At 31.5% G+C, this 20856-nt stretch overlaps 2 protein-coding genes across 2 annotated transcripts in view; one reads left to right on the plus strand and one right to left on the minus strand.

The window, feature by feature from the left end:
• Window positions 1–20856, minus strand: part of LOC100162217 (growth factor receptor-bound protein 14) — a 106136-nt gene that overhangs the window by 84786 nt on the left and 494 nt on the right. The window lies entirely within an intron of this gene.
• The window catches only part of LOC100169058 (amyloid beta A4 precursor protein-binding family B member 1-interacting protein), a 42308-nt gene continuing 33761 nt past the window's right edge, over window positions 12310–20856 (plus strand). The window contains exon 1 of the mRNA XM_003247016.4: window positions 12310–12835. The gene's annotated coding sequence lies outside the window, so the exon portion shown is untranslated. The remainder of the gene's footprint in view (window positions 12836–20856) is intronic.

The raw sequence follows: 20856 nt of genomic DNA on the forward strand, positions 1-20856 counted from the left end.
AAATTCAGTATCTTGTTCGATGGGAAAGTGAAACTAGTTGATGCATACGGGTGGTAAAAATTTAAAATTCTCAGGGCCAAAAAAAAAATTAAGGAAAAACGGGAATTTTTGGCAAAATTGGATTTCGACAAAATCGATTTTGGTTTATGGTGTAACTCAAAAACAAATAATCACAAATACATGGCATTTTCACTGAATGTTTAAATTAAAATTTTCTATACAGCATAATATTTTCAAAAAATATTTTGTCTTGTTATAAGCGGTTTAAGAACATTTTACGTTCACAATTTTTTTTAGGTTTTTTTCTATAAATTACAATAAAATTTTATTTGATGGCTCACATACCACTAACACAACCTAAAAACTTTTCAAGGGGCAAAAAAAAAATTCAAGTACATATTATGTATAATATTATGTAATGACATCACTTTTAAAAAAAATAATAACTAAATATTTGTAAAAATTATTTTGCTTAGAATTTTTAACTTTCAAATTCTAAAAAGTATTTTTCGAAAGAATGAAAATATAAAATAATCTAAAATGTACCAACTTCAAATTTGTAAATTTAAAAACCATATTAGTGGTTAAATTATTTGATTAAGAAATAATTACGTAGGTATTATATTATTAATAAATGTATTTACAGTTATTTTAGATTCTGAGCGGAGTGAAATAATGTACCTATTGATTTTACAATGCGATGCGTGTGTTATATGTCAGCAACATTTTGAATAGTAAAAATATACTCAGATTTTAGAAATCATAGGATGTTTTCTGATAAAAAAGTGAATCTAGTTGGTACTTTGGGAGGCCCAAATGGAAATTTCAAAGTATTTTTAGAAAGCGTCAAGAAAAAAAAAAGTGGTAATTCTTATGATAAACCAATTTTTGAGAAAATCGATTTTAATTTTTTGGTTTAACTCAATAACTAATAACTGTAGACCTTTGAGATTTTCACCAAATTATTATATTAGACTTTTCAATGAATGGTAATAATTTTGTAATATGTTTACTATTTTTGAGCTAGTTATAGCCATTATAATTTTTTTATTTCAGTTAGAAATTTCATAAAAATTTTTATTTCATAGCTAACATATAAGAAAAAAGGTTCCCTACAAGTTTTTCTACCTCTATCAAAAATACAAATATCACCGGAAAGTCACGATATTTATAGCCATGAGATATTTTAGATTTTTATAAATACATTTTTAACTATTAAATTTAATTATTTATACAAGTATGAAACAATGTTACAACTCAGAATAGTTTTTCGTTTAGGTACAGTTGTGATTGTATAGTACTTACTTCTTTTATCTATTACTTATTATTAGTATTTTATTTTTAAGTAAGGTAAAAATGAAAAAATTAAAAACTACAAGTGACAAATCACCGAATAAGAATGTTTACAATACAAATATAACGAATGAGGCGACACACAACACACTAACTTTGCACTGTGATCTAAATTATTAAGTGTTGTAAAAATTAAAGATAAAAATAAAATCTAAAATAAACAAACTGTCATAATTATTATTGGTATGTACACTTACTCAATGTCCCACTATATTATTGTATAATATTAATAATCAGTAAATTTCGTTCTACTTCTTATAAGAGGTTATAATATGTGTAGATAATATGTGTAGATATCTCGTCATTAAAAGGGTCAGTATAAAGAAATGGTCAGTGTCCACTACGTGGTCCATATGCAAATTTAAAAAAAAAATTAAAATATATATTTCTGTGATTTTGTTATATGAAACTTCTTTTGTAAGAAACAGAAGGCATCAACATATCGACTCATCAACGTCAACATATTATACCAAATCAAAAAAATCTAATATTAAATAAACACAATTATAATATTATACTAATAAATGATGACTTTAATAATTTGTATAAATTATCAATTGTTTGTTAAACTGTCTATTTTTTTTTTTAATTAATTATATCGTTGTGTCTATAAATTAATTTCATTAATAAAAGAAATATGGGTATGAGGCCAGTAAGTAATTATTTTTTAAATTTATACTAATTATGTCTAGAATATAAACCATTCCATACAAATAACAATTATGGGTATAATATATTTGTTGGTATTGGCAATATTTTTAAATTGCTTTAAGACAAAAATAAATATGTAGTCATCATAAATTGAAAAAATAACAAATACAAGTCAAACATTTCAAATATCTATAAATAGCACGAAACGTGCCAAATATTTGTCTAGAAAATGCTTAAAAGTACAAGATAAACTATTGAAATATTCCAATACAGTATATACACTACAGTTGTTTCGAAGTCTTAAATTTATTAGATAGGTACATCTAAAATGGCAAACAATATTTTTAAAAAAACATTATTTTTATTGTTATTATTTTTTAAGTCTTTCTTTTTTGAATGACCCCATACCATTTTTAATTTCATATTCCGAAACATAATAAGTAGGTATATTGCCACATAAAATTTCCGGATAAATAGTTAATTAGTTATATTTATTTGAAGTTTAGATGAGCAGAGTATTGGTAAATATACTAAATACCCTTCAAAATGTTGGCCCACTATACTCCACTCATCATAAATTTGAATACTTATAATTATAAATAATAATTAGCTAGTACTAGTTCAAAATTCTATTTTATAAACCAAATTATCGTAGTATTCCAAAAAAATATTCTGCTATGAAATTTTAATTTAAAATCAAGTTAGCTGATCTTTGAAATAATTGTGTGTAGAAACTCTAAAGACCCTGTGGCGTATTTAGGCATTTTTCATGTAGGGGTCCTGCTAATTTTCCAAACACAAAGTGGGGGCACTGCTACATAATATATTAGATGTTTAGATAGTTATTTATGGGGCTAATACCCCCGATCCGGAATTTGTGGACCACCCCCCACTCAAGGTAAATACGCTATTGTATAAAGAGTAAAGACCTACAGTCTAAAGATAGCAAATACCAATTATAACAATTTTAGTTACTAAGAGTACGTTATACCTTATAACCGAATGTGTTGTCACTTGTCTCTGTCGGCCGTCTTATTAACGCGAGAACGCTACATGAATTTGTTGTCTCCGTCTTACTCACGTACGACATCCCAAATTTTTGTACACTAGTTTTAATAGTGTGCTGTTATAGTTTTGATATTATAGAGTGAATTTATTAAACTTTTAAGTAAAACAATTATCTGTGCTCAAGTGTAGGAGATTTTTCGATATTTTAATTTTAAAACGAGTTATGAGCATTTTTTATTTGTCATATTTCTCATACCCATATCGTGCTTGAAAATTAAATGCATGGCCACGTGGGCTGCATCCTCTTAAGATGCAAATTTTACGTTCGAAATACCCCATTTTACTCAGTTATTTTCAATATTAGTGAGTATCGACCTGCAATTATCAAACATAGTGTTAATAAATATTAATACTTATTACAACTTAATAAAGGCAAGTTATGAATATTTTTAAATTGTCAATTTCTCTTATAATATTATTTAATAGTTATCATTTTTTGTATTAGAATCAAACGTGAAATTAAAATGCAAAAATGCAAGACACTGTTTAGTTAGTTCGAAAGCGTAGACGCAACAGGCGATGCAGCAGCTACCCTACAGGTTACATTCAATGTCGCTCATGTCGGAAGTAAAACCTAAATATATTATATATGGCGATTTCTTGAGAAAATTTACGATTGGAGTGAGAAAGTTATTGTCATATATCAAGGATTATAATAAAAACAGTATAGTATCGTGGTTTTATAGGTAAGCTGTAATCTGTTGTTTGCGCTTAACCTTCGAGATTCAAACAGTTATAATTTTGATAACTGCGTTTGCGGGATTTCTGTTTTTTGATTTTAGGTAAGTCAACGTTCAATTTACTAAAAATGATTAAAAACTTAGAATTTCAAAAAAAAGAATTGCTTAAGAAGTTTTTAGCAGTTTCCACTTTTATATTGTTTTTTTTGACTGTTTGAACTTAAAGTAAAAATATCTAATAAATCAAATTGTTATCTACTTTTATCTATACCTATGGTTATTAAAGATAAAATAACGATGATAACTGTATAATATTATATATTTATTATACATTCAATATAATTCATAAATAATGAAACAAATAAATATCAAGTTATAGTGATAGCGGTACGAAAGCGGTACCTATAACAAATATCTAGGAGGTTTTTTTAACGATAACAATAAATAATTGCCAAATACTAAATAGTAATTATTTCTTGTGTCCTATACAAAGAAAAAAATAATAGTATGTACAAATTATAATGAATCCCTGAATCCTAATTTTCTACTTTACTACGCCACACAGAGACTGCGTGAATGCGCAAGTATCACACAATTCGATGTAATAGTGCCGTGGAAATAATTAAATAAACATTTCTGAGACTCAATAATTCCTTGTTTAAAGTGTTTAAAGTTATACGCAGAAATGTGATTATATATTATATGGCTATAGCTCTATAATCCTATATAACAATAATAGTAACAACTAAGTAATAACAAATTGCAATCGAATAATATAGGTACTTATATAGAATAAAATTACTATAATAAAATATAACAATTTAAAACTCATACTTAATAGTATAATAATTATTTTAAGCACAAAAAAATTCTGTCTATAGAACTGGTGGTAAATTAAAAAAAACTCATTACATTAAAAAATAAATATATCAGTTAATATTAAGGTCATTGAGATAATTTATTACGAATGATAAACAATCATTTTATTATAATAAAAAAACTTAGGTATACAGAGTGATTCTCTTAACAGTAAACACGCATTATCTAGAAAAGTATTCATGTTTTTGAAAACATTGTTTTACATTGTTTGAATTTGTCATAAGCAACATTTTCGAAAAAGAATTTATTTTTTGCATTTAAAAAAAAGGTTTTTTTTCAAAAACGTTAATATATTTCTAAGATGGTGAGAATTGAATGTTACAAAGCTTCAATATTTCGTCTATGTCCCATTGTCCCTATGAATGCTATCTATTAAGCACCCAATGCTAAACAATAAATTAATCGATTTTCATTAGGAGGACGCCACACCCGTATGTGTTGTCTCAGCTTAAAAACATACAACATTGCCAATTTGTGTTCTGCACTTCAGCAGTTCCAATTTTGTGTATAGTAAGCTTTAATAGAGTATATTGGCCTATTATATACAAATTAGTATATTTTTAGTAATGTTATAACATTATAGGAAAGATATCTTCACTCTCAAGGGCAACAAATATTAATGCATCTGGTCTTTTTTTTATACCTATTAATTGGCTATTCCTAATATAGTAATATGTAAGTAGTGAAAAGATATAAAACAGTAAGTAAATCGGTAACCAACAGGCTCAGCTACACCTTGCACGAAAATGTTTGCTGACTGTTTACTAATATACCGCCTAATATAAAGTTTGTTCATCGCCAAAAGGAAAATGTATTATCAAGGGTACCAGAAACACTAAACTGTTGAAAAAGTCAGTTAGTGATAGGAGTAAATATTTTAATAAGCCGTAAAAAGTTTAACAGTTGACATTAAAGTTTTACATTCAATTATCTCCAAAATGACTTTTAGCAAACCGCGAGTTTGTTCTCGGTACCTTCACAAAAACGCGCTTACAGTTTTACTTGATAATATTATTATTGTCATTGAATTATCAATAATTATAAACTAAATTACCGAATATTAAAAATAAGATTCCCGAGTTAGAACTAATTACCTATAAAATATGCATTGATTTTATAGTAAAATTATAAAATAGTAGCTACTTATTATAATATCTAGATTATAAGTAATAATTTATAATAGTAGACAGCTTGAAAATATGGAATTGCATATTTATTTATTAGGTATTGTGCTTGTAGTATGCTATGGTCTGAAATGTTGACAATTCATATTACGCCCTATTTAAATTTTAAACACTGAACATTTTGCATATTTGGAAGATTATTGATTATTCGTAAACACATGAATAATAGGAATGTATTATAGAACATTGCATTTTAATATTTAAATATATTAAAAGTTTCTTATTACTAATAAAATGGTAAGCTTCTAGTTTAGTTAGATACATAGTTTATTTGATTCCTGGTGTAAAAGTATTTTTATTAAATAATATTTTAATATCTATATGACAATAGATATTATATAATATTATTATGTTTATCATTTTATTTTGAATCACGTTTTCTTTACATATTTGCATCATATTTAACATTTTTTAAATACATTTAATTATGGGTTCTAGTAATAAGGATAAAATATAATTTAGTTTTATGTGTTTAAGTTAAACTTGAAATTTGTAAATTTACAGCAAAATATTTCACTTTTATGCCATGACAGCTGATGGTACTCATCACCGCACAATATGACAAGCAGTTAGTAGTTAGTACGCAGCCCTGGTGGTCAATATCCGTTTTCCATTTGATTAATGGGTATCACTTCAAGCGTTTATATTTTAAACTTAAAATAGTTGATCATTATACAAAGTATACTGTATAACCATATAGGTATCGGGTTTGAACATGCATCTTATGTGCATTATGATCGATGAAAAATTTAAAAACCTTCTTCGAAAATTTAATAAGGAATTAAATAAATTACTATAATTTACAACCAACATAATATTAACCATATTATTAAATATTAATATTATAATATATTCATGATTCATCCCCATTCCCCCTAAAATGTTTAATTATTAACTACCGTTATTTTACTAACTATGCCATAATAACTAGATATCTAAATATCCCATGGTGATGGTGTTTTCAATGCTTACAAAACCTTCACAGAAAATCACAAAAATAAATGAATACTTTAAAGTTCCTACTATCTGAGCCAAATGTCTATTTTTTATCTCTGTAGAGGAGTTGCAAAACATTTCTAGTAGTCCGCACATGAAGTCGTGATGACATTTTAATTGTTTTAAAATGTGTTTTGAGTTAACATCATGCAGTAACTGTTCATAAAGAGTAATAATTTTCTCACTAACTCAGTTATCACTTATATACGTTATAAAATAAGTAACTAATATAAAATATTATACACTTATATAAAACATTTTATTTAAAAATGAAACAACTCGTGAAACAATAAATATAAACACTCATGCCGGGTTGCACGACAAATTAATTAATTTAATGCTTCAATAATATTTAATGGAGCGACAATGGGCCACTTAATCATGTTTAAGGGACCATTAGCTACTATTGATTCAATAAATGTTTAGTGATTGTTCATGTGACCCGGTCGGCATTAGCGTTAGATATATTCTTATATTATTACCTATATAGATTCATGGTTTATTTGGAATATATTATTATAATATCTATGAAGTTTTTAAGTATGTAAACTAATGAAATTATATACTTACTTTATACTTAAGATAATTATTAATATTATTATTATGACTAAAAGTGTGTCATTCTTTTAGTAAAATATATAATAGTACCGGCAAAATATTAGTTGTCCATCACTGTACGAATGTGCGTGTGAACCTTTGATATTAATAATTTAGTATCTGTGACATCGACATTGAAATGGTCACTAAATAGTATATAGCTAGGTACCTTTGGGTACCTTATAATAGTATAATGTATTGGTCTCAATGACTATAAAATAGGCATTGAAAGCCCAACCTACAACCTGCATAATGGCAGTAAATAAATAAATATAAAATCTTAAATTATTTTAATAATAAAATATTTTCACGACGATTGTAAGCACATAATAAATAATAACGTCTAAGCTCCGTATATTATAGTGGTTTTGAAGAGATGATAAAAAAAAAACATAAAATATGTCATAAAATCCAGACACCCCTTTGCCAACTTTACCAATAAACATAATATTTTTGTTACCATACCGATTTGAATTTATATAGTGAATATTGTAAAATCACACTGTACCCCCATGGGAATGACAGCCGACTACACATTTTGACGACAGCGATATATTTTCATAATGACGTCGACGAGCTGACAAAATAAACACATTCAGTACGCAAGTATAGCGGTTTATTATTTATTATAGGTACGAGTATTGATGACGGCAATAATATTGTAATATATTCCAACCTAGATATTGCGCGGAAAACGAGAAATCGCGAATGGCAAACAATAAAAGCGAGCGTTTGCAAAAAACACCAAACGCGGTGCCATTGACTTGATTGGTTTACGAAGAAAACAAAGGGAATCGGTACATTAATTCGAGTGAACGTAACACATATTGCCACAACGACGACGGGACGGCGCAAGGCGGTGTTTAATTGAAAATAATCGAAAACCGCATCCACTGCACAATGTACATATAATTATAAATTATGTAATGCACGATTGTACACACAAAAAGTAATTCAGGGTTTTTGTGATTGGTTGGCTTATATACATGGTAAGCTTTTGGTACCTAATTATACCAGAGTGTTTATACGTTCTTATTTCTTGCAACACGATTGACCACCGATACCGTGTTGTAACAGCATGTACAAGGCTGTATATTGATATCACAAGAATATATAAGGAGGTAACCAATATGTTATTAATCCTAACCGATCTAAACCATTTTAATCGTTCATAGCGAACGGACCCGGTCAATAAATGCTCGTAAACGTGAACGTAATGAAACTATAGGTAAATTGAATAAAAATAACACGATATTTTTTAGATATAATATCTTAAAATCAATTGAATTTATGTCTTACGCTTTAAATTGTTTGTATATTGTTTGAGTATATTATATACTGCATGGTGGTTTTTAAAATGTAAAATAGTTTAAAATAGTTTTTTTCACCCGCATGTGTTGTTTCCGTCTTACAGACGCGTAACATACCAAATTTACACTCAGTAGTTCACGTTTTATGCTGTTAGCTTAAAAATTAGAGTGAATCGACCTAATATGAAACTTGACGGTAAAAAAATTATCTGTGTTTTGATGGAAGTTTTTTTACGATTATTCAGTTTTTAAGTGAATTATGTGTGTATAATAAATGTAAATTAAAAATGCCCGCAATTCTTAAAAAAATGATGATTGTTTAACTCCTTTTGGGTGTGACTCGTTGCAGTAAGTTCAGCTCAACCATCCTTGTAGGCAATCCGACGACGTTTTCTGCCATAAATCTCAAAAATCCCCGTATGAGCACCTATCCCCGGATGGTAGGAGCGGTGGTAGGCGGTGGTTGGAGGGTGAAAAATATTTTACGACCTATTCTCAAACCTACTGAATATAGGTACACACAAAATTTCATAAGTATCGGTCAAGTCGTTGCGGATGAGTGCGAACACTAACACTGTGACACGATAATTTTATTAATTAGATAAATATTTATATATACTATATAATATATTTGATACCTTTATTATACCTTACCGTCTATAATACACATTATTTTGACATACTCCTTAATTTCTATTGCTGTAGGTTTTATAACAACGAAATCTAATAATACTTTTTTCCGTTTAGTAATTTTATATACTGACTTATTTTCAGAAAAAAAAAAATAAAAATAAAATTGAACCTTTTTTCCATCTACTTTTTTTCTAGGATTCCACGTAACACTGCCATAATAATATGTAACATAATATTTTCTGTTATTCACTAGGTACCAGGTACCTATAATATTTTTATTTAAACGTGGGTTTCCACTACATACGTGTACGTGCATGGAAATAATTGTCTGTGATTGGTTGGTATACATGGTAAAATTTAGGTATACTCTATATACAGAGTGTTTACACGTTCTTACCACAAGTTTAACCATGATACCATGAAGTTGGATCTAGTTCAACTAGGACACTATAGATACTAGGTATATTATGCTACGCCGCCATTTTGCGACTAATAATGTTATGTGAATATGAATTTCCCCCCCCCCCCTTTATTTTATCATTGATAAATTGAGTCGCAAAATGGTGGCATAGCATACCCATTATATTTAGAGCCTTAGTTCAACTTCTTTGTGTAAACGGCTCTATATTGATAACAATATTGATAACATATAAGAATATATTATGATGTAACTAATAATATGTTACCAATCCTAACCGATCTAACCCATCTTAACCGATAGGAAACGCTTGTGAGACTGTTCATACCAAACGGATCCACGTACACGTTCTATAGTGGAAACTCACCTTACGCTGCATTCACACTACACCATGACGTGTAAAATAATCTCAGCTACCACAGTTACCAAACGATACCGCATAGTTGAATATATTCAAATATTCAATATATTCAATATTATATAATATTTATATATAATTAATTTTCTTAGAGGATGATATAGCGCACTGTTTGTTTTCACTTTAAATCAACGGTTCTCAAACTTTTTATATTTGCGTACCACATACACAGTTTGAAATTTATTTTTTGCGTATCAAAAATGAAAAATGTAAACATTCTTTTACATAAATGCAATTTTATTTGGAACTACAAAATTATGACAATATAAGCATTTAATGCACAGAAAGAAAATTAAATATGTAAAATTATTATTGATATTATTATTAATATCAAATAATCCAAATTCAATATAAATAATGATCCATTAGTGAAAGTTAGTATAATACAAATTGTCTATACAATAATAATAATAATAATAATAATATTAATAATTTGATATAAATTACGTTTACCCAAGAAATGATTTCGATGCCAATACAATAATAATATTTCCATTTGAACCTCCATCTTAACTAAACAGCGTCTCGGGGTACACTGACTAAGTGACAAATTCAATTTATAATTGAAATACCTATAATAGTATAATATAATAATAATATAATTGAATGAAATCGATTATATATCGATGAGATAAATGTACATGATGCTAGGTATAGGTACAGACTTGGGTAAAATACTTTTTAAAAGTATTTCAAATACATATTCCGAATACATTATGATAATAATATTCCTTAGTATTTGGAATACTTCACAATAATATAATATAAAAGTACAACAATTACATTTTTTAAATAAATATTAATTATAATATATGAACTGACTACATAATATAATATTACATGTATATAATACATATATAGTATTACGTATATTATAATTATACATTTTATAGACAATTTTGTATTTTCGGATTTTTTTTCCGACAGTAAAAATGTACTCGGACTTTTTGTCCGGCAATCAAAAAATGAATCCGGACTTTTTGTACAACTTTTTTCATTCCGAACTTTTCGTCCAGGATTCAGTGATACGCGTACCACATGTTGAGAAACGCTGCCTTAGATTATAAAATATGGACAATAGCCTATCATGCCTATTAAAACAATTTGAAGCACATATTAGCGACGAGTATCGCTGATTGAGATGCGTTATCTGCACATGACCGAATACCGGGACTTTTTTTCCGCGATTCTAGAGAGAAATAACGATGCCTATTTGTTGTCTCAAAACAATTTAAACATCATTTTAAATATTTAAATTTACAATTTTTTATTTTTATTTTGAAAGTCGAATACAAAGTCAAATAATAATAAAATATAAAACCAGTATATCAAATCCTCAAAAACGTTATCCTCTATAATGTTTGTAAAAGGAGTATAACAGACTGTATAAGACATTAAAACCATGAACTATTTGTCATGATACAAGAATGGTTTTCAATTGGAAAAAAAATTTAGATGGCTATATAATTAAATATTGCAATCTAAGTGTTCTAGAATAACGTCATGGTCTTTCAGTATAGCTAAACCACAGATTAAATAGAACCTGTGGCTAAACTTCAAAATTCCAAGAACCATAATTTGAATAAAATCATTGTTAACGGATAAAATGGGAGTTGGTGAATCACCCGAAAAGCTACATATTATACTATATAGGTATTCTTAAATACTTAAATACAATTCCACGTCACGCGGTTTTTTCTATCAAAAGATCTCGACCGGCAAATATTGCATTTCCGTGTGCTTCATCCGGAGATCTATTTTCTCCCCCCCCCCCCCCAAAAAAAATCAGTGTCAAGTGCTGACGTCATGGCCGGATCGTCGAGAATGCGTCATTACGTCATATATTATTATACACGGTCGGTCGGACGGTCGGCAGACCGCGACGACCAGAGGTCTCCCCGTCGTCACCGCGGCCGCTGACTCATCGGTCCGTCTGTTCACCACTGTCGCAGTGTTGCCGGCGTCCGCGGATAGGTGGCGCTCCACCCCTACCCGGTCGATTATTGCGTTAACGTCTGCGGCGGCGGACGTCCGCGCCGCCGCCGCCGTGCCCTGTCGGATGTAATCGGCCGCCGCGCTCCACGACAATCATGCGGCACAGCGCGTTCGTTGACTCATCCTGTATATCATTTATCGTCCGCGACCGTGCCCCGGTCGGTACTCGGTGGTGCTATATTAGAGTTGCTGCGCCAGCGATCGGTCCGGTGTTATCACCACCAACACCGATTTTGTTGTTGTTGTTGTTGTTGTTATTGTAGTTATTGATAATGAATTAATATTATTATCATAGTCGTCGTTTTCTCATATTATGTAATTCAATTTATTATATCGTTCATTATTTTTGTCTGGTTTTCCTCGCACGCCACACACGGTAGGCGCCAAAACGTGTTCGAAAAGTCCCGCGTAATTCTGCGTATTCTAAATTATATTTTCTGATGCCATCGAAGTTTGCTAACAGTTTTTCCGATGCGTATCCGTACGCACACCGCGGATAGGCGTTTCCGCTCACGCAGTCCGTGCCCGTGGTAGCGGCATTTTATCCTTTTGATATATTATTTAATTTCCGCCATCCACCCGTCACACATCATTATTGTTTCGGCATCGGCGGACATCGTGTACGAAGACGAAGAGGCGTCTCCGATCGCCAGGTAAGACCTATTATTATTTATTATTATTATAATTAATGTTGTATTATGTCTATTTTTGTGTGTAACCCACCATGCTCAATGTACACGGCATTCTAAAACGTGTAATGATGACTGGTCTGTGACACAACTCAATATATTATTATGTCAATTTAAATAAATAAGGCAACATACGTGTTTCGATGCTGCTCTAAAGTGATTATATGCTAATGTTCTAATGTGCTGTTTCTACTGTATGCATTACATATCAGACGAAAAGTGACCAGAATAGTCCTTTTATTGGTTTTATTAATTTTACCAAGTGAGCGATATCGACGTACCTGTCGCCACTCGGTGCTTTCGGCGTGTGGTTAAAAATACGAATTCAATTCTCCGAAATGTACAACTCGTACGGTATTATAACAGCCCGCATTTTGGTCGTCAATCAAAACTGGGGACCAATATTGAGATTTTGTCACTTTATAAAATATTATTTATATTTTACATTTTTCAGTCCATGATGACCGCCGAACAGTTGGTAAGAACGTATGTGATCAGTTTTGTTCGCGCTGACAACGGGATCTTTTGACCGCGGTCATTGTTTTGTGCTCGAATCGCTCGTGGCTCGTCGGACTACGATAAATTAGTATATAATTAAGATTTAATAACGATATGAAACGCTCAATCAAACGGCGAATTCCCCGTCGTAACGAGGCGGTCGTAATATATATTACGGTCTATAAATATCCTATATTAATAGTGCACACGCGGCATGCCTCGGGCATATCGGTAATATATGGGACGACTTTCGTCTCTGGGCTTTAAAATAATATAATATTATTTGAGAGAAAAATAATTGACGATCGACGAGTTTTCATAATAAATGAAGCTCGAAAGCTTTCCATGGAGCTTCTTGCTCGTAATCGAAAATTTTTACAAAAATACGAAATATTCGACTACACTAAAGTCCTTTCAAAACGGCTTATTTTCCGGTGGCTGCGTCGACCACGAACGTATTTGCACAGTAAAACCGATTAGCTGCGGCCCTGATTTAACGATATTTCCGAGTATTTGAGCGTGCGTACGTCATGGTGATGGTAATATTAATAACAACGTATACCGTATACGCGTTATTTGGTATTCCATTATTATTATTATTGTTTACGACAAAGACTCGTGAGTTCACCGTCGTCGCGGTTGGAGGGGTGAGCGGGGGTACGACCGTCGTCGTCAACTACTAACAGTCACCGCTACCGCGGTCGCGCCGCACATGTGCCCGGTGCCGTCGTACTGTCGGCGTCGTCTGTCTCAGCCCCTTGTTGTCGGGTGTGCGAGAATAGGTTTTCGTCGGGGCAAAGGGACGACAGATCTCCGCGCTTGGGACGTGTTTTTATCATTTAAAATAACATTTTAAAAACGTGGTGGTAATGTCGGCGCGACGGGGTCGACAGGTAATCGCCCGTTCTGGGTATTATATCGGACGACGGACCAAAACTGGTTTCGCGCATTTTCTCTCAGGACGGTTTGTAGATCGTGTTCAGGCGATATCGTCGGATAGTCGTCGGAGATAATAACCGGGGCGGCGACGACGACAACGGCTGCACGACGACCACGGCGCGTCGCCGCTTGCCCTTATATAATATTGTCGAGAACGTGACGACGATAACAGCGTGTGATCGAAAAAGGGGCCGAGGCGACGGTGGAAAAAAAGTCGGACGCGGTTTGACCACCACTCGGCGGCGGGGCGGGTGTCCGAGAGGTCGTTAATCGTTAAAATACCATAATAACATTATTGTCTATTATACAAACACTCACACGACTATAATAATATACATCGTAGTTCATGATAAAGTTAGTGGTAATGACCACCACAGTCCGCATAATATTATAGGCGGTCGTCGATCAGCGGCGTCCTCCGCCGAGTGGAGGGGTGGGGTCATATTATTGTCTTCGTTCCCCACAGATTTTGCACCCTTTACGGTACGGCTGTACCCGATTATTCCTGTTTATTCCCGCTACGATATAAAATACTGCAGCTGATCAACGAGATCATACGAGAATAATGTTTTTTTATAGTATTATATTCTAGTCAACACCGTCGTTTTTTTCACTTTTTAATCATCGACGTTTGCGCTCATTGTAAATAAAATAATTAACAGATTGTGACGTAATTCTTAATAAAAAACGCGGTCGTCGATCGGTTCTCTTAGTGGCGTGATAAAAGGGGAGGCATATTGTCATCGTTCCCCACCGATTTTTCTCCCTAAAAATTGGCTACACCCAATTATTACCGCTACAATATGAAATACTTCTGCTGACGGATGTACGTACGAGGTCAATAATACAATATTATATTATTCTAGTCAATACTGTCGTTTATTATTTCGTCGTTATTGTACATAAAATAATTAACAGAATGCGTAATTCTTAGTAAAAAAAAAAAAAAAATGAAATCATTATCATTATTCTCATTATGTGACGGTTCATTGTTCTCCCGGTAGGCCGCCCGATGATGGGCCCGACGACAACGACGACGATATAATATATCAGTAGAATAAACGAACCGTTATCGCCCGTCACCAGAATGTGACTGTCACGGTTATTTTAATGGACAATAAACAAGTCGTGAGGCGTAGTAGTAGTAGTAGTAGTAGTAGTGCTGTTGTAGTAGTAATAGTAGTAGTTGTAAGTTGTAATGCGGTGGCCCCGAAATTAGAATTCACTGTCCGCCAGCGACGTAGTGTGCAAGCCTCTTATTCTTCTTCCTAGGGACAATGAGTTGAACTCTGTCCAAAAATTCGAAAATCCTGACGGACGTGCAACGCGACGGCCAAAAGCGGATGCTGATCTCGTGCATTATTCACACCGATCACTCGGACACGTGTAGTGCGCTCTACCGAGGCGTCACCCTCTCGCCGCCGCCGCCGCCACCGCCGCCGAGGCATAGGGACGGTGATTTAGGCGGCGGCCCCGACAACGGACCGCTGCTACGGGTGTATATAGAGACGGGAATCGCCCGCAATTATTAATTGCGAGGACGCGTAATTACTGCAGCAGGCGTCACGTAATTTCGTCTAAATTCGCCGAGCGAGAATTGTGTCAGATATACGTAAATTATATTGTTGTGTTGCGGACGTCATTGTTGCTTGTGTATATATATATATATACTTCAGCATAAATAAATGACAGTTTCTCGCCTACTATCGTCGTCGCCATTACTTCAGCGACAATAATAATTTGGTCGTCGAATTATTATACAACTTTTTTCCGCACTGTTAACAATAATAATAATGTAATCGCCACAGCGCATCAATTACAGCTGATAATAATGCTTTTAAAAATGAGTGTTTCGCGAACGAGTTAAAAAACAGTAATTATATTTCCATCGCGTCGACGAAGAAAACGGTTTAATACCCATGTCGTGTCCCCTATACTTACACCTATATTTTCCGGATTACCTACTTAAATCCTCTAAAACATCAAATACGATTATTGTGTTATATTATTATAAATTATACTTAGCGTCGATTCGTCACACTCACTTTAATGAATTCGTCGCGATTCGTAAGTAGGGACTTTCTGCTACTTTCGTGAACTGTTTTAAGTGTGCAAATCATAAAATATAATGATAATAATGTCGTCTGAGGTTGTAACCTTTTCGTAAATTATTTGAAAAATATGTTGCATTAACGGTTTCTTTCTAAAAAGTTTTGTTATGAGATCGTAATTTTAATGCTCTCGAGTCTTGACGCAAATGTCTGAGAAGATTTAAAAACCGTTGTATATTCAAGTTTAAAATTTATTACGAAGATAAAATGCCTATATTTATAATTCATTTTGTTCCCTAAACGTAATGTAATGTTCAAAAATATTATCCAATAAAAACTGGCAACAGCCTCTACCATAGAAATATAATTTTTCTTGAGTGTTATAACGATATAACCAAAGATATATACGACGCCATGTTAGTCACGTATCTCTACAGTTTATTTTACCGACTGAAGTACCTTCCAATATTATGAATTGTTATTGACTTTATGTGAAGATCGAACTCATATCGACCATTGTGCACATGTACTTCCCCAATTTAGTCAATTTTAAACTACGCCAGTATCTAGGACCCAAGAGGAAATCATTAAAAGGTAAACTTTTACATTTTAACCCAACGAGGATTTACAAAATATGTTTGAAAGTAAAATACATTAATTTTAATACATTTTTTGCTTCAATTTTTTTAATCAACACGAATCTTGATGAATTTAATGCCATCTCTTTTATGTGTTTAATCATTTTTTTGTGTTAGTATATCTCAACTAAAAGGGATATTAGTTTATTTTTACATGACAGACTTCCATGTGTATTATAAATAATTTGTTTATTTTCAAGTGTCCGGAAACATTTGGTGGCAGTCAGTATAATGTATGAAATACCAAGGGGCAAGGCCGGCAAGGGTACATCGCGACGTTTTAATTATTTTTAAGTGGACTGATAATATATTTTCTACAGTCCCAGACATTTAAAAATAATACAATACCGCGGGATAGCTTATAAAGTTATAAATATTTCTCCACTTTTAAGTAAATTGTATGAGAAAATTACAAGCGATAATTTACCAAAACACTGGTAATCCACTTAAGTGTTTTAAAAATAATCTACGTATCGTCTGTAGTAATTATTTAAATAAATATATATAATGGTATATTATAATATATACCTAGGTATTTTATTTGTGTTTTGTACGATATATAATTGTTATAATATATTTACGTCGTACACGTTTTGTAAAGTCAAGTTGTGTTTAGCTCATAACTTAAAATTCATGAAATAATGATAATATATTAATATTAAATATACATTGAGATATGTGTTTATGAAAATATGGAATGCAAAATGGTCGTATATTGACATTTCTCCCGCCCTGTTGATTAATCTTATTAAATAATAGAAATTATATTTAACATGGGTAATACCAAATGTAAATACCTACCTCTACCTATGTATATTTTATTTTTATTGAGTACACTTTGTCTGGGAAAACAATACGTTTACGTATAATAAAAAAAACATCTATGTCATTAATTTAACTGTGACTAAGAGCACAGTCTCAATGTTAATTATTTAGTTAGATATTTTTCACTTTTATACGTATAATATTTGTATCACGTTTTTATTTATTCATAATAATATGTACATTTAGGTTGTATTCGTTGATTATAAACGTCGACAAGTGTCGTGAGTCAGACGTAATTTATTTGATAATCATGTAATTTATCACCCGAAGTAATTAATTCCTAGAAGAAAATAAATATTGTTACTTTATTAATTATTCAAATTATTTTACCATATATTTTGTATTTTATTTTTTCGTACATCGATCAATTACATTATAAATAAATGTGACAAAATAATAATTAATATCGTCCTCGTCTACTATACATGCTGTACTCGCTGCAGTATGTGCCTGCGTCCATCAACTGTATTATAAAGCCAATTTATTTATGCTTTGTATCTCCTGAATATCGTTTTTTTGACCCTTCGTATACTGTATAGGCATTTCTAAAAATATACTGCACATTTTTTCTTTTATTCCAAGTCGGGATCTACTGCTGTTATATTTTATACGAGGTTACTATTCCACAGTGGGTATTATCCTTCATAATACGACTACGTGTTGGTTTTAAATTTTCGAAAAAATAAGCATTATGTTATGGTTTTTAATGTAATTGTATTCGTTTGGGAAGGAGAAAAATATAGTTACTTGTTCGGAGGCACAATGGTCTCGGGATTCTGTGGCGCCAGACGACGAACATAGCATTAACGTTTCGAAGAGGTGTTTAAAAAATACATAAACTCACATAAATATGTATAACTTGTGCTTGCCCTCTTCTTACGGTCTACGTCGTTCGCCGGAATATTTTGTAAACAATTTCACCCTAATTTTTATATTGTTCATGAAATATGTACACTTAATGTTATTCAACCGAACAGCAATTACTATATTTATTCAAAACACTATACGTTATTTACTCGGTTATTGAGCATTTGATAATTCGTAAAACTTAATGTATTAACGATGTTTGAATATTCCTCTGCAGCATTGTATTATTATTTTAACGATCGATTGATATGGCACTGTAATGCGTTTGTACGTAAACGTGAATATGTTAATGTACCGGTTGACGTAGGTATACTGGATAATAATATTATTATTATGTACCCGACGACAATGACGTATTAAATAAAACATGATGATCGACGATTTTACCAGGTCTGTTTACTCGGCCTCACTACAAAGTGCTTGTTGTGAGATTTCGGTTTGTAATATATTTTCATTTAAATTTTTTTTCCTCGACCATATTTCACTTTGGTTGATTGTGGTTTTAAATACAAAAGGGAATATGAAAAGAACAATATTTTTTTTTTTGTAGGGTTTTTAGTTTACTCCACGGCTAGTTTTGACAATGGTTATTGAAATTTAGAAGGGTAACCCCGGTGTCTTGGGAAAGAAAGATATAAGTGGGTTGTGGCTAGCAGGAAACGTGGGACGTACCGGAAACGTTGTGTCTTGTGTATTCACGACTGCTCCTACATTTTATTCAGTGTTGCCAAAGTATTTAAAAATAGAGCTTTATTTTTGCGAAATGATCACCTATGTTACAACTATAATTCGATTAAATTATTATGATTATTTCATTTATTTAAAACTAATACTTAAAAACATTTATAATTGATTATTGAATAAATACGAGTTATGGAATTGCTATCAAAAGAGTACAAATTACGATTTGATGAGTACATTCTCGTGCCGTGTCCTAATTTATTGAAAAGCTGATAATAACTAAAATTAAAATATTATTATCAGAAATGGGATACTGGAAAAACAGGTCATTAAAAATCGCGATTAGCTTGTGATTTTTGTTTGTAAACATTCCTGGAACGGTGAAGTGTGCAAAGAATGCCAAGTCACGAGTTCAGGACATCTGAGATTAAATATTATCAATTTTATACTTAATCAAAAAATAAAGTGCGCAGTCAAAATAGTGTTACTGCGTTTTATTTTTATAGGAATTTTTTCTTATTATATTAATAAGATATTTTAAGTGTTTACCATTTGATATAATTTTAGCCACGTGACTTGGATACTTATTGAATCTTCGAAATGATTATTTATCACAGTACAACGCTTATTTCGGCAAATATAATTTTATTATATTATCAGCTATAAGTAATAACGCCTGGACTAATAGAAATTAATATAAAATAATATATTATAGACATAACATAGGCATAAAAATTATACAAATTAGTCATCACATACCTATATTTACTAACATTTTGTCATGTATTGAGAACTTAGAAAATCCGCAATTATAGGAGGGTTGGGTGAGGGAGCAAGCGGACAACTGGGCGCCAAATGTTGTTGTCGAAAATTTGTTCACTTATGAATTATCAACTTTTAAAATTATTTTAATAACATATAGTTATGTAGTTTGAAATTTAAACTAATGTATTTATAGCTATCAGCGATCGAGAATTATTAATATACCTATTATCTACATAATAATAGTTCCTTTTTTTTTTGATTGGATTAAGGCTTCGACGACTGAGCTCATTAGCCTGTAAGGTTTGGTACAGTTGGTACGTTAATGTTGAAAACATAATATGTGTGGAAAGGTTTTTGCACGTTACGAACCCTGGTGGTCACCCATCCGGGAACTAGTGCCAGCGTTCGTTACTTATTCTCGGTCACGTTGCGTGAATGATTGCAGCCAACGCGCCGCGCTAAGTCACGATAGTTTCTATCCTCAAATTTGTCGTGATTCAATAGACAATTTAAATTATTTTAAACAATGATATAAAGTTCAACATAATATGCACTTAGTATTCTGAGATATGTAAAATTATGCACCACATATTAAAACTTGATAAAATAACACGTACCTATCCTTTTTTTTAACAATTTAACTTTTAACTATTGAGATTCTAAACAATAATTATTTTTATTAAAATTATTTATAAATAGCAGTTATCTATGTGTATAATGA

This window comes from Acyrthosiphon pisum, chromosome A3 (assembly GCF_005508785.2).
Source record: "Acyrthosiphon pisum isolate AL4f chromosome A3, pea_aphid_22Mar2018_4r6ur, whole genome shotgun sequence".
In the NCBI taxonomy this organism is placed as follows: Eukaryota; Metazoa; Arthropoda; class Insecta; order Hemiptera; family Aphididae; genus Acyrthosiphon; species Acyrthosiphon pisum.